Here is a 15,337-nt window from a genome sequence, read left to right as displayed (position 1 = left end):
ATATAGTTTCAAACCACTGTCATGGTAGGAGCATCATAAAGTCACCCCAGGACATCATTATAAAAATGGCGTTTGCAAATATTTACTTTGTTTTGATTTTATGAATCAGAAATTATTATTACAGTCAGAAATTTGACAAATTATACATTCATTACAGCAGTAAGTCTAGTGTCTCTCTGTTTAACATCTCCATTAATGCCCAGGATGGGGGAAAGAGTGAACCCTTGGTGGGTTTGCAGATGACACCAAGCTGGCAGGAGTGGCTGCTGCACCAGAGTCTCATGCTGCCTTCCAGAGGGACCTCGACTGCAGAAATAGGCCAACAGGAACCTCAGGGAGCTCAACAAAAAATGCAATGTTCTGCCCCTGGGGAGGGACAAGCCCAGGCAACATTATGAGCTCAAAGCAGCAGAGGGGGAGAAGGAGACCTTCTAGACGAGGCCGCCCTGCGCGTCCCTGTGAGCACCAGGCTGAACCCGCGCCGCGCTGTGCACGGCCTGCAGAGGCCAGCGGCATCTGGGCTGCTTTGGACAGAATACAGCCAGCAGGCAGAGGGAGGTGATCCTCGATCCTGCCCCTTTCTCAGGGCTGGTGAGTCCACAGCTGGAGCTGTGCCCAGTTCCAGGCTCCTCGGTACATGAGAGACATGAACACAGAGTCCAGGGAAGGGCCACGAGGCTGATGGAGACACCGGAGGCCCTCATACGTGTGGAAAGGCTGAGAGCTGGGACTGTTCATCCTAGAGAAGAGATGGCTTGGGGGAATATCACCAATGTGTGTAAATAGCTGAAAGGAGAGTGAAAACAGGATGGAAGCAGGCTCTTCTCAGCAGTGCCCAGTGCCCAGCAGAGGCCAGGGGCACACACTGAAACACAAGAGGTCCCTCTGTGCTGGCAGTGTTTTGTGAGGATCCCAGGACGAGGGAAGAGATGAATCTGACTCCATATTTCTTAGAAGGCTGATTTATTATATTATATGAAAAGAAATCGTATACTTTATAATTTTATAATATGTATTATTTTCTATACTAAAAATAATAGAGAAAGGAATACCTCAGAAGGCTAGGAAAGGAATGAATCATAAAAACTCGTGACAGACCAGAGTCCCAACACAGCTGGACTGGGATTGGTCATTAAGTAAAAACAATTCACATGGAACCAATCAAAGATGCACCTGTTGGTAAGCAACCTCCAGACCAGATTCCAAAGCAATCAGATAATTATTGTTTACATTTCTTTTCTGACGCTTCTCAGCTTCTCAGGAGAAAAATCCCGGAGAAGGGATTTTTCATAAAATATCATGGTGACGCCTCTGAACATCAGGAAATGTTTTTTTGCTGTGTGGGTGACTGAGCAATGGGCACAGGTTGCCGAGAGGAGCTGTGGAATCTCCATCCTTGGAGACATTAAAAAAACCCCAAATGGGTACAGTCCTGGGTGACCAGCTCCAGGTGACCCATCTGGAGCAGAGGGACTGGAAAAGATGGTCCAGAGGTCCCTGCCACTTCAACCATTTCTGAGTCTGGGTTAGTGTTGAAGATAATGTTTTAAAATGTATACTTTTGCATTTCCAGCTCCCTGACTGATAGTGATTGATCAGTTCCATGGATCCCACAAAACTGATTCCCTCTTCATGACCCGGCTGCTTTCATCTTGGATGGCAAGCAAGATTAGAAGAAGTAATTTTGAGTTTGTATTCCAGGGAGAAACAAGGGGTAAACCCTTACTGAAAGATGAAATCAAGTACTTTGCTTACTTTCTACCACTGCAAAACTGAAGTCTACACCCATCACTTAGTGATGCTGACCTAGAAAAAATACAAGTCCACGTTCATTATGTGTTAAAATCAGAAGTGGGGAGTACCATGGGTCTGACACTTAAACATGAGGCCCAAAGCTGTACTTAATCCAACTCTCCTGTCACCCATACTGCTTGCAAGGAGTAGTCCAAGGATGTTTAGCTCCTCCTGAGGGTTTAATCTCTCCTTCTCATAGTCTAAACAGTTGTGTTTGTAAATTCATGGAAATATCAAGGGAACAGCTAACATCTTGTTTTTAGTGTATATTGTAGACCTACCTGTGGCCGTGCGTATAGAATGCATTATTAAGCAAGTAAATAATATTTCCTCACCAAATTAAAGGACATTCCGAAGGCAATCAGGTGCAAAACTACTCTGCCACCCAGGCCCTCCTCTAGCCCTTTCTCAGTTGCCTTTATCTCAGATTATTTAATCAAGGGATGACTCTTGAGATGGAATGTGTTCCTCAATCCTGTAATAATTATTTCACTGTAATGAATATGAAATACAAGTTCATCATTCAGGACACAATGTACATGTCCTAAGTGTTGCCCAGGGATTAACAGGATTTATGAGCAGACAGAACTCTGGATACAGCCTTTAATATGCCTGCAAGTCCAGGCAGTGATAAGCTGCAAGTGTTTAATCTGGTGAAAGCTCTTGTTGTGCTGCCTAATTAAACCTCTTCTGGTATCACCTTTATTACTCTTGATATCTTGCAGACAATCAGAACTGCAAATTGGTGAGTTCTGCCTTGATTTTGGTAATTGCTAATTATTAAACCTTTTTTGTTCATACTGGAGAAGGTGTTTCATAATCCTGTTGGTAGGGTGGTCACAGTATCATCGGCAAAATCCAAATTACGCTTGCTGTTGTTAAGCTGTCTGGTGCTATGTAAGCCAAATGATAAATACTTTCTCATATAATTCTCATTATCCCCTCTCATAATGAAGCAGGCAGTGACATAAAGGTGAAACAAGACTTTTTAATTTGACACTCAGTTCTGTTAAACTGTTCCTTGAAGCTATGTTTACCTAAAATATAAAACTATGCCTTGCTAGAAGAGTTTTCATGTCTATTATTTTCCTTGGATTTCATAATACTTCAAGACGACATTGATACTAAAGCCTGTCAAAAGCTTTCTTTAAATATGTGAAGTTTGGTGGCTTTTGCTGTTCAATTATCTCTTTGATGAATATTCTTAGGGTAAAGATCTGGTGGGGCCTTGGTTTTCTGGAAAGAGCCCTATCTTGATCTTTCTTTACTTTCACCTTAGTTCATGAATTCTTTTAAAGTCACTTCTGTCTTTGGAGAAGACTGAAGGGACCCCAAAGCCTTCATAGTTTGTGCACATGCTCAGGTCATCCTTGGCATTTTGAATGAAGTGCTGCTTTCAGGTTGATGAGAAACCTTCCCTGTCTCACAGGGTTTTCAGCCTCACAGGGTTGGTGATTTTACTGATAACCTCACCAATTCCAGCTTTTCGTGACTGTTATTTTTTTAGAGCTTTTCCTCTTTGCCTGAAACTACAGTGGTTTTACATTGTATAAAGTTTTTTCACAGCTCTGTTTGTGATGAGAAATGATTCAGGCTTTGACTACTGCTGACTGACAGCATCACTGCTTTTCCATGCTGCTTGCTAGTGCTCCACCTCTTAAGAATGATTTGTCCACAGGCTTTTCTTTCTATTTCTAATTTTTTCTTCTGTTTATTTGTAAGAGGTCATCCAGTTGATATAAACTTGTCGTTCAGAATTTTGCTTTTCTCAATTGGGTGATTTTCATTGTGGTTTTCAGAAGCCTTTTCAGTTTCTGTGGTAGTGCTGACTCATGTATTTGCTTGTTTCTCCCAGTTTTTTCCCCAGTATAGGGAAAATATGTATACATTTACAATTTATATTTTATTAATATATATGTTATACATATACATAGATATGTATAACATATATGTGTTTTATATACATATATAACATATATGTTTTATATGTTTTACTATTTATTTTCCCAGAAAACATTTTTGAGACTTGGATATTAGGTTCAGCTTGCACTTCTTCCATAGAACTCTCTCTGCCTTTACTCATCAAATTTCAGGTTTGTTTTACCAGAAAAATGTTGCTATTCTTAAGGGTTCCTCAGTGTGAACACAGCAAAGATCCCAGGCCAATTACCTATTAATTGGACTGATCTAACCATCTCCAAAGTTATTCTTTGGTTCAACTTTATACTCCTTTTGTTATGCTTCTTTGTTAACTTTTTTGCTCTCGGTAAAATGTTTGGGCTTTGAGGATTTATGTCCTTTTTTGTATTTAATCTCAAAATTACCATACATTAATGAGTTCTGCTTTTCCATCAGCCCTTGTATATGCTCAAACATTCCTGGAGATCTTCTGTAGTGAAACTTCAGTGAAGTTCTCTGGATTAATTACAGCTGTCTGTTTCCAGGGGGCTGACTTTAATATGAAGCAATTGCCTGCTCGTGTGGTCTCAAGAAATGACAAACGTGTCGGGCCAGAAGCAGCATCATGGAGAGTGGGAACACCTCTCCAAGTCACAGCCGTGGTGCAGGCCAGCCTGGAATGTTTGTGGAGCTCCAGTGTGAGGAGATGATCCTCTAGGCAGCGCTGGCAGTCAGGATGTGAAGACAGACAGCCCTGACCTTGCCACCACACAGATTTTTTGGTCTGTGCCATGGCCACTGTTCTATGCAGCCCTCATCAATTGGTAGCTGCCTTCTGTGTTGGGAACGCTGCTTTGAGCACCTTAATTAATGCTAGTCCTACTGAGTCTTTCTTGCCTTAAAATATACAGCTTTATTGTCACCTGCCCATGGCTTTTATCAGCCCCTTAACACTCATGGTAATTTCCTCTGACACTCTTGAAACAAGATTCATACAGTTTGTGCCACTCGTAACTTTGTACAGTTTTTGCACCTCATAAACTCCACTTTGCACCCAGCTTTCTATAGGCCTCACACCTGCTTCAGTTTGGTTTTGAACTGAAGAATTCTGTACTGAATTCCCCAGTAGCTTTTGCAGTCTTTCCAAGCCTGCCAAAGAGAAAACTCATTATTTTAACAAGATGCTTGCCCCAGTGCCTATCTTACTCTGTTCCTGCTTTTTTGTTCCTATGGCATAGTCTGTGAGCTCATGACTGAACTTGATAACCACTATGTTTGAGGTTCCTAGTCTCTAATAACGCAGTCTGTATGATTTTGACCAAGCCAAACTTCCTGCTATTACAGAAAAGGGTAAGCAGCCTCACTGGGACAGTGCATACTTCAAAGAAGGAATAGTGTGTATGGAGCAGCATCATTCCTCTCCTAGAAGGAAATGAGAAGGGGGTTGCAGGTTTGGGTTGGGGTAGAGTTAAATTTCCTCCCAGTGGCTGGTAGTGGCTGTGGTTTGGATTTGTGCTGGAACAGTGCTGATAACACAGGGATGTTTTAGTTATTATTTAGTTTAGGCATGCACAGAGCCAAAGCCTTTTCTGCTCCTCTCCCACCTCACCAGCAAGGGACTGGGGGGCAGAAGGAGCTGTGAGGGGACACGGCTGGGACAAGTTTTCCCAACTGGCCACAGAGACATCCCAGACTGCATGGTGTCATGCTCAGCATACAGGAGGTATTTGGAGTGGTGATGTTTGTTTTCCCAAGTCACAGTTGTGTATCATGGAGCTCGACTTTCCTGGGATGGCTGAACAGAAAATGGAGAATGAATCCCCTCTTTGGCTTTGCTAGTGTGCGTGGCTTTTGCTTTTCCAATTGTCTTTATCGCAACACACCAGATTTCTTACTTTGACCTTTCCAATTCTCTCCTCCATCCCACTGGAGATGGCTGAGCAAATGACAGTATGGGTGAGCTGCTGACTGGGATTAAACCATGACACAAGATTACAGCCCTTTTCTAGTGCTCTATCCTCTCTGTTTAAAGAAATTAAAATAAATGAAACTTCTTATAATTTCTTTTTTATTTTTTATTAGCAGAGACAGTTTGGGAAAACTTAAAGACACTTGTTAAACTCAAAATGTCAGACCCATATCTGCTGAAAGTTACTGGAAATATTACATTCATTTATCAGGGTTAGCCCACCTCCAGCTATGTCCCATTTTCCCTTCCTGGAGTCAATGATATACATGAGAGCTCCAACCTTCCAATAAGATACAAAATTTTCCATATTTCATTCTAGAAAACAGATATATGTAATTCACACAGCAAGCTCAGCCAAATTCCTTATCCAGTATGAAAATTAAACCTGCTTATAAAAATACCTTGGGAAGTGTTTTGGAGAAAAATTATTTGCCAATAGTCCTGAACACAGATGATTGAAGCAGCTCTGTAACTTGTCAACAAAAAGGACTTAAACAAAAAATACACCAAACAAACACTTCTCAACAAACAAAAATTTTACAGGAAATGTTCAGCAGCCTTTGTGTAGGCCAGTTACAACTCCCATCTCATCTGCTGTCTGCTGTGCTGTGCAAAGCACAGGATGCACAGAGAAGTCACTAGAGGACAAGGGGGTAGCACAGGACTTTCCCTCCTCGGAATAGGTTCTTTTTACACTGGCAATTGTATTGCTTCAGAAAGGAGAAAGGAGGCAGTGAGGCTTAGAAGACCATGAAATTCCCTCCTGTCCCTCCTTCTGGCATCAGCAAGGCTGATCTCACAAAGCTCAGATACACGGTAGAAGCAGTCAGTGTAAAATTACAGTGCACTGAAAAACATCAAGAATGGGCTGTTTGGGGGAGCTGTTGATACATGTGGAACATGCTTACCTGTTCTAGAATCTGTTAGAGCTATTTTAAGAGGACTTTGATTTCCACAGTGCATCTTTATGAGCTGCACAAAACAATGAGCTGCTTTATAGTTTTACAAGTGCTTGAGATGAGACCATCGCCAAAAAAGAAGCTGTTTATTTGGCCTAGGCCTTGTCAGAGGAACTTACTCGTAAATGGCAAAGTCACAAGCAAGATAAACACCAGGAAGCGGTGTGCAGTGTGAGCAAAGCGGCTGAAACCTCCTCACAAACCAAACTCATCACTGCTCTTGAGACTGCATGTGAGAATGAAGTGAGGAGGGCAGCGTCTGTGGCAGGAACACCTCCCTGCACCGACAGCACTTCATCACCCACTTCAGACAGCAGAGGACAGAAACAGCTTGGCAAGGCACACACACAGAACAGCTACCAAATGCTGACTCAGGCATGAAAACAACCCTCCCTGAATTATTTCAGAGAAGCTGACAGAAAATGGCTTTTTTGAGCAACAGCTCAGTCATCCAGCTGTGCCAGAAATACATGTCTCCACAACAAGACATTGAAGGGCTGGGATGTTCCATTCCTGAGATGCCAATTAGCTAAAACGGGGACAAAATTGGTTAAATACTTCAGCTGATTCAATCAACAGTCTTTAAATTTAAATGCCAGACTAGTAATCATTTCAAGCATGTTCTCAGCTATGCACTTGTGACAGCCTGTGGATGAGCCAATTCAGAACATTCATCCAGTGAAGCTGATCAAGAGCTGGTTGACATACATAATTTAATTTCTATTTTTGCTTCTCTCTTTTTTGTCAATCACTCATGTTGAGAATTCACAGCAATTTACCCATCAATGCCAAGACTAACTACAATTAACACACATGAGGATATTTCTTGCATACCAGTAGCAAAATCTTTGAATTTGTACTTTTCTAGAAATCTAGGCACGCGACCTCTCTGCTAGTTTTTGTAGCTAGCTCACTGTGGTTATGAACTCACATAGCTGGAATTGTCCACTCAGTTCACACCATGAGTCACCTTAGTTATTTAGTCTGGCTTTACTGGATGAGCCTGAAAGAACTGGGAAAAGCCCATTGAAAAAATTACAAAAAAACCCTGTAATAAAAAAAGCCTTAACTGTAAGACTTTCTTTAAGTACATGTTCTCGACTGGATGAGCCTGAAAGAACTGGGAAAAGCCCATTGAAAAAATTACAAAAAAGCCCTGTTAACTGTAAGACTTTCTCTAAGTACATGTTCTCATGTTTTGGGGAATATTCGAACCTCAGGATTTGTTAATCCACAGACAGGCCGCTTGCTCCTCTGTGATTAAAGCAGATTGTAACAGTTGGGACCAAATACTTCACTAAACCCTTTATTTGTTTCCCAAACATGAAATGTTCTCTTCTGTTCTGTCAGTTTAACTTATGCCTTGCCTTCTTTGCCTACAGCTGGAGAAAACTCTCCAGCTGTCACCTCAGCTCCTCTGTCATCCCCTTCTTCTGCACAGTCATGCATTACACATCACTTGCTGTTACTACATCCTCTTCCTTCGGCACAGTAACAGATCTGATTTCATAATCACATGAAATCCTCTGTGAGCTCCAAAACTAAGCTCAGGGAGCAACCTTTTCCATCCTCTGTGGCAAACATAAAAAAACCCCACAAACATCCCAAAACCTTGCTTGCAACAACATAAAATTTATATACATACTGAGAAGACATTAAAATGCAATAATTGCTATTAATAAAACTTTAAATTATTTAATATCTTAACAATACTGATGAAGATTCCTAACACCACGTAGACAAACTTAAGTACCATCCCTCTGAGACCTTCTCAGTTTTGGAAAAATAATTCTTGTTTTAGAAAAAATAACATTTCATTTACATAAATATGAAGCAACATTTCCTTTACAAGAAATGTGGTGGTAGTAAATAAAAGTGTCATTTTTATCCATTTTTTAAAGAAATAATCTCTATTATTTAGACTTTTCCACCAAAACAAGTTTAATGCTAATCAAGGATCAGTGGTCAAATAAAATAATATTAAGAACAGCTATTAATTTCTGAAGCAGGGTTTTCTTGTTGTAGTCACAGACCTTTGAGATTGTACAAACACAGAAGACCAAGATATCTATAAATTTCATCTTTAACTTAGCAAGAGCCTTTCTATGAATTGCAAAAGTGGTGTAAGTTGGAAGTGTTTCAGGCCAGGTTGGACAGGGCTTGGAGCAACCTGACCTAGCTGGTGTCCCTGCCCACGGCAGTAGGTGGGCTGGATGAGCTTTACAGTTCTTTCAACCCAAACCATTCTGGGATTCTACACCACAGAAAAAAATTCTTTTGCAGAATCCTCTCCTAAATGTTACACTGGAATGTGGACATTGTTGGAGTTGTCAGTGCCCTGATCAGAAGCAGAAGATGGTACCTGGAGCTAAAGTGTAGATGTTCTTTGCAACCTTGTTTAACCTCCCAGAAGCTGGAAATGGTCAGGGCCTGAGGATGTCCTTGTATTTCCTAGTTTTCCTCGTGAAGACTTCTACCACTTTCTTTACTATGTTCCTTTATAGTGTTCAGGTAGCTTGTGCTTCTCCTCAGAATCTAATTCCATTACCAGTAGTAACATGCTAATATGATTTTTAATATCCACAGCATAGATTACCACAGTGCTGCATTGATGAAATTCAAAGTGGGATCTGAAATGACCTAAGGTTTTTATTATATAAGACAGCAAAGATGAACACTTAAATTCTCAAAGCCTGCTTTAGACCTCCATCAGAGTCACTTTTATAATGCTTATTTTTAATTCTTATTAAAGAATTAAAATTTAATTTTAATTTTTAAAAGTTCAGAAATTGGTAAATGAACTTCTTTTCTCATTGGGAACTGATCCTACCAGATAATAGTGGAATCAGATTGTTTTTAATATCTGCTTTCCCCAGTTACAGCATTTCTTCCTGCATGACACACTGCTTCAGCATTTGAAACAGAAAGCAGTATCTGCTTTTATGGTTACTGTTTTCAGATCTAATTTCAGTTTATTATTAAATCTGCTATATTTTATCTCCACTTGTTCTCACTGCTCTTTCTCTGTGTCCTTAAAAACCCACAAAAATTAGTTTTGATTCTACCACATATAGTCTCAATTTTAAATTCCTTTTTAATTTTCTTTTTCCATCCAAGAAGGCATAATGTGTAGGCACGATTCTAAGATTTGACATTTGTGGCCACCCTAACAATGTTTTTCAGATTATACATTAAAACTGGCTCCCTATTTTAGCTTGTATGACTGAGAGAAGTAGGTAAAATACCACTGTGAATGTCAAATGGCATTATCTCACCATTCAATTTTTATATCCCACTTTCCATATAAAACTGATATAAAACCAAGGTACCAGAATAGCCATCATTATATATATTCAAATGTGTAGGCAGTATATATATTCAAATGTGTAGGCAGTGTTTCAGTTTGATATTTTAGTTATCAACATAACCTGTAAAACTGATAATAATGGACAAATTCTATTTTGAAACCTCTGATATCAGAATGAAATATTTTTCCAGGTGGCTGCAAACATATATAAAAAATTCTTGTTATTTCACACCAAGATTCTTTCATGTAAATGTCAGATAGCAAAAAATAAAACCTTTAGTACTTGTATGTGCTTGACCATCATATTAATAAAACCTAATTTTTTTCCTTTGATAAAATTCCACGGACAAAAGCAGAACACTGTATCAATCCAACATAATCCTTGCAAAAAAGTCCAGTGTTCATTAAAGAGCATGTTGAATATCATCCACGCCCATGGGATACAGAGGAACTATTGGAGCTAGTTATATGTGCTTCTTTTAAAATAATAAAAGGATGACAGCAGAGTAGAGCCTTCCACTCTGGAAGGACATGCTCAGTATCTCCACCATAACACACAAGGTTTAGATTTTATTTGTCCAAGAAATGTCTGAAGGATCTAAGGGAATGTGAAGTGCAGACGTGTAAAATCAATGTTCCATTGATGCTTCTCTCCCAACCATTCAATTTCCACAAATAATACTATACAACCCATCAAACATCAGATTTGTTTAAAAACCTTTTGCAGTTCTTTGGTGCTGTATATAATGAATTTGCAGAATATCAGTGCAGTTATTCATGTTTGTGTTTTCAGGCTACTTGGAATGCAAAAGATCTACGTAAATCTATCCTCAGGCTGTAACTGATGTGAAAAAAGAAAAAAAAATATAAGGAATGTAAGAAACTTTGCTTTGATGATTTCTCATTAGAAGTTTTGCTTACTAAGTGGTCACGTCTCATCATCCTCCTGGTCTGGCTGGTGATGTGGGATGCAGAATGCTGACTCAGCTGCATGTGCCCCAGATTCTCCTGGAGCTCCTTACTGCCTTTTTGCTTACATGTCATTGCCTGCTTCGCTTCCATCCCAGAGCTTCCAGAGTCACTCAGCACCTCTCTGCTAGTGTGACAAAAACGTTGAAGCAATACGAAGCACCAGAATTCACAGCACAGCAAGTCTTTAGATGCGCTAGGCTGAGCAAGGCAGGGCCAGCACCACCCCTCATCCTCGTTGCTCTGGTGCCCTCTGCTGCAGTAAACACCTGCTTGGCTCCTGAGTCACCTGGGCAGGGACAGGAGCCTCTGCCAGGTGCCATATGCTGCCACCTCTTCACCTTGATATATTTCCATTTCTGTTCTGTCTCAACAGAAAAGCAGAGCATGACTCTTTACTTCCTTTCCTTCCTGCAGTGGTACTTAGGCTCTGTTATTTTTGAAATTTGTTCTTTTCCTTCGTAACATTTCTGCATCACATTTTACAACAGCCTTATATTGATCTTCAGGAGATTACATGTGAGTTGAGATGATAACAACTGTAAGAACTATATTTTATAAAAAATCCTCTGTGTGTGTTTGTGTGTAAAAACATTAATGGCTTAAATTAACAATGCCATTTTTGTTCCTTTCTGGAAGATTTTCTCATGTGCTGTAAGAATGGGGGAAAACAAGAGACAGGTAAGGCAATACACTCAGCACAGCTTTTCTACAGTAAGTCAGTATTTTGTTTGGCTGTACATAGACAGCCTTACTCTCCCTTGGCAGGGATACCTAAATTGTACAGGTTTTAAAGATAGTATTTACCTAAATTGTAAAAGGTTCTCAGGTTCACATAACAAGCAAGATGAGGAACTGTCTGGTCACCTTTTCCACCCACTAGACCTTGTGCATCCTCCACACTCATGCAAGTTACAGTGATTACATTAGGACTAAACTTCCATATGAGTAATTTTTCCAATGGAATTTACCAGGTAAAGAACACTTAGTACATGTAAAAGGTGGGATTGTCTTATGTCTCTGCAGTCACAGCACATTTCTTCAGTAAAAGATGATTTCTTGGAGTGATCCTTGCTTCATATGACCCATAAAGACACCAAGTTTGATACTGGCTTGGTTTGAGAATGCCTGATGTAAGATTTCTCCAGTGCATCTTCCAACAAATAGAACTGTCAATTCCCATAGGAAAATCGAGGATCAGCCTTACCTAATCCTAACACATGAAACAAGTCCTAACTGCATAAAACAAATATAGGTGTTTTTGTATTAGTCTGGATTTCAAGCAGCAGCTGCTTGTTCAGAAATAAATCCCAGCAGTTTTTTTAAATATACATATATATACATATATATATATATATATGTGTGTGTGTGTGTATATGGCTGCAGCTTATATTAATAAACACACATATATATATATATATATGTGTGTGTGTGTGTGTGTGTGGCTGCAGCTTATATTAATAAACAGTTCACAAAAGATTATTTTCAGTGACAATTTATCAAATTTGTTTAGGTGGGCTGAGATGATTTTTTAGAGATCATAGTTGTATGGTAATTTCCAATAGTCTTTTACCAGATTCTACATATCATGTTCTCTTTGATAGGCACATTCTTACACATGTAACCCCCCATCTTTTTAACAAGAATTTCTTCTTCTACTTTTAAATTTCTTTTCAGCATATTTTCAGTTTACTCTCTCTCTCTCATTACTGTACTGGTAGAAGTTGTTACACACCATTCCATCAGTTCAATTTCAGCAGGAAACACTGAAATACACGAATTGTAAATGTGCTTTACAATTTGTTCCTGTTATGCATGTTCTTCTGGTTGTAGTAAACTTTCATGAAGACTGACATCATTAATCTTAAAATTTAGGGATTTAAAAAAATACATTTCAATTACTAATTTTATTTTTTAACTTACTTAAGAAGAACATAAGTTTTGAAAAAAAGATGTTATCTTTTATAGTTTTTTTAAGCTTGCTTGAATGCTTTAATAATCTGACATGCCACATGATGCTGCCTACCCTTCTTTGATTCCAGCAAGTGAAGGATGCAGTGTTTAGAGAAAAACAGACAGAAAAATCCCTAAAAGGAATCAGTAAGTTGAGTGAAAATTAGTAACTACTGCTGGAATTAGCTCTTATTACCAGGCAGAAAGAGACAGTGTTGTAGCTTGGCTGGATAATTATTTTTGATCTTATTTTTCTATGTAAGCTACTGACATAATTGCTAAATAAACAAAAGTGAAAGGATCAGAACATCCTGTGAGCACAGATGGAGCTTACAATGTGTATACATTTTTAAGATATTAAATTAATTTAATTTTAGCAAGAATGTCATCAATTTCTCAGAGATGAATAGGTATTTTTTGCATGCTCATTGAGGCACATGGAAGGCTGTGGTATGGGTACAAGTTTTGGCCTGTTAACAAACCTCAACTACATTGAAGCACACCTTTTCTTCTGTCAGGGAAATCTCTTATTCTGACACATAAGGCCACAGTGTCTCCAGTTTGTTTCTCCCCAAAGCTTTTGGTTTCCTGGCTCCTTTGCTGGGCAGATGTGCTGCCAGCATGAAAAATATGAGCCAGAAAATAAGTTATTCATCTTCCTTGTGCAGTCCTCAGTCTTTGTATTTTGAGTGCAGTTGGACTTCAGCAATTTGATATTAGAAAGTTGTTTATGAGGCAGTTTATCACTGTCTCTCCCAGGCAGCAATTTTTCTTATTGTTTCCATTGACAAAGTGCTCTGCAAAAAAACCCCAAAAAACTTACAAGGTTTGGGAGGCAGAGGCTGACACAAATTGGCTTTGTCTTGCACTTCTCAAGCTTGCAAATTGAAAGGAGAATCCTAGAAATGCAATATTAAAATTCTGTAACTCTGATCCTCTGTCTTCCTTTCAGTATCAGTTGCTAAAAGGGCAAAACCAGAGAGCTACAAAGAACAGAGCAGAATCAATTAGGCTGGAAAGAACCCTTTGGATCATCCAGTCTGTCTAGTCACATTGTTGGGCTGTCTGTTGTCTTCTGGGTGGAAGATCCTTGTCAGTCTCTCTAGAATGGGATTCTCCTGCTTTTCTTCAGGGCTCTGGCTGTCTAGGGTTAGTTTCCTGGCCTCTGGATACTCACCTCTCTTTCCCCAGGTATTTCACAGGGAGAAATACTGGTCTGCTGGTGGAGTGGGATTGCTGAGCATGCTGTGCATCATCGGCTTCTGTAAGATCCAGATCTGTGTGGGAGGAGAGGAGGGAAGGCTGTCATCCCCAGTCACTATCAGCACCTTAGGAGGAGACAGTGCTGAAGAACTGGTTTGCACCAGGAATTTATGCCACAGCCAAATAAATCTACATCTAGCATGCACTACCTTTAATGTTAATGAATCTTGGCAAAAACCTCAACAAGTTAAAAAAACTGTCACTATGAAATACTATTCAGAAGACTGATGCAATTCTCTGGAACTCCACACAGGTAAGTTTATTATTTATTAATAATAAGCTAATAAATATTAGTTTATTATTAGGAGAATAAACACACAACCTGGTAGATTTTACAGGTGCAAAATTGTTAAAATGCAGATGGGACCAGGCACAGCTTATATAACCAGGACCTCCATAACAGGATCTCCACCTCTACAATCTCGGGAATTATTATGGATAAAAGTACAGGAAAGAATAACTCAGCTCCTTGGTGGAGGGACAATTTTTGGTATTGCTAATTTTCTCAGCAGTAAAGGTAAAAAGAAAATCAAGTTGGATCCACCACTACCATCTGAAATCTGTGTCAGGTCTCTGTAATTCTATATGACTATTAAACAGTGAGCTGTAGCACAGCATAATAAATTGCCAGTTCTCATGCTTTTGGAAGTTCCATGTCAAAAGAATCTGCTATTATCAGACAAGAACTGTCTGGCTGCTCTTCATTCTTCAGCTTTTCTCTGAATCCTGAGAGAGGTCTGTGCTCTGTTACCTCGAATCCCCTGCTCATCCCTGCTCAGCTGCCTTTTTAGATGTCAGATCTTACCAGCAGCCAAGTGATGGATATTTTCCTCTGCAAACAATTTCTCACGCGACTTCTAATTTTCTTATTCTTGAGAACTTAAAGATGAAGGGGTTGCTTAGAGGATCAGTGGTTCCATCACAGACACACTATTAAGTTTAGTGTACATACATGGACAACAAGAAAGGCTTTATCTCCCCATGTAAACACAGACTTCCCTGTTCAGTACTTTCACCTTTTTCCCCAAATGAAGCCTCCCAAGTGCAGCTTAACACAGAAGGGCCTGAAATTACAGACACTATGCTTTTGTGAAGATTCAGGAGCACTATTTTATGGAAGATTTTAGGCAAGTCTTGCATTTTTTCAGGAGGTCACCACATTTCTATTTATGACCACATGTCACATATTTTTGCGCTGGCCTAATTTTCTTTCTTACAGATAAA

The sequence above is a fragment of the Onychostruthus taczanowskii genome, unplaced genomic scaffold (assembly GCF_017590055.1).
Source record: "Onychostruthus taczanowskii isolate IOZ18803 unplaced genomic scaffold, ASM1759005v1 scaffold15, whole genome shotgun sequence".
Lineage (NCBI taxonomy): Eukaryota > Metazoa > Chordata > Aves > Passeriformes > Passeridae > Onychostruthus > Onychostruthus taczanowskii.
The sequence above is the reverse complement of the archived record's forward strand: the minus strand, read 5'-3'. Positions refer to the sequence as shown.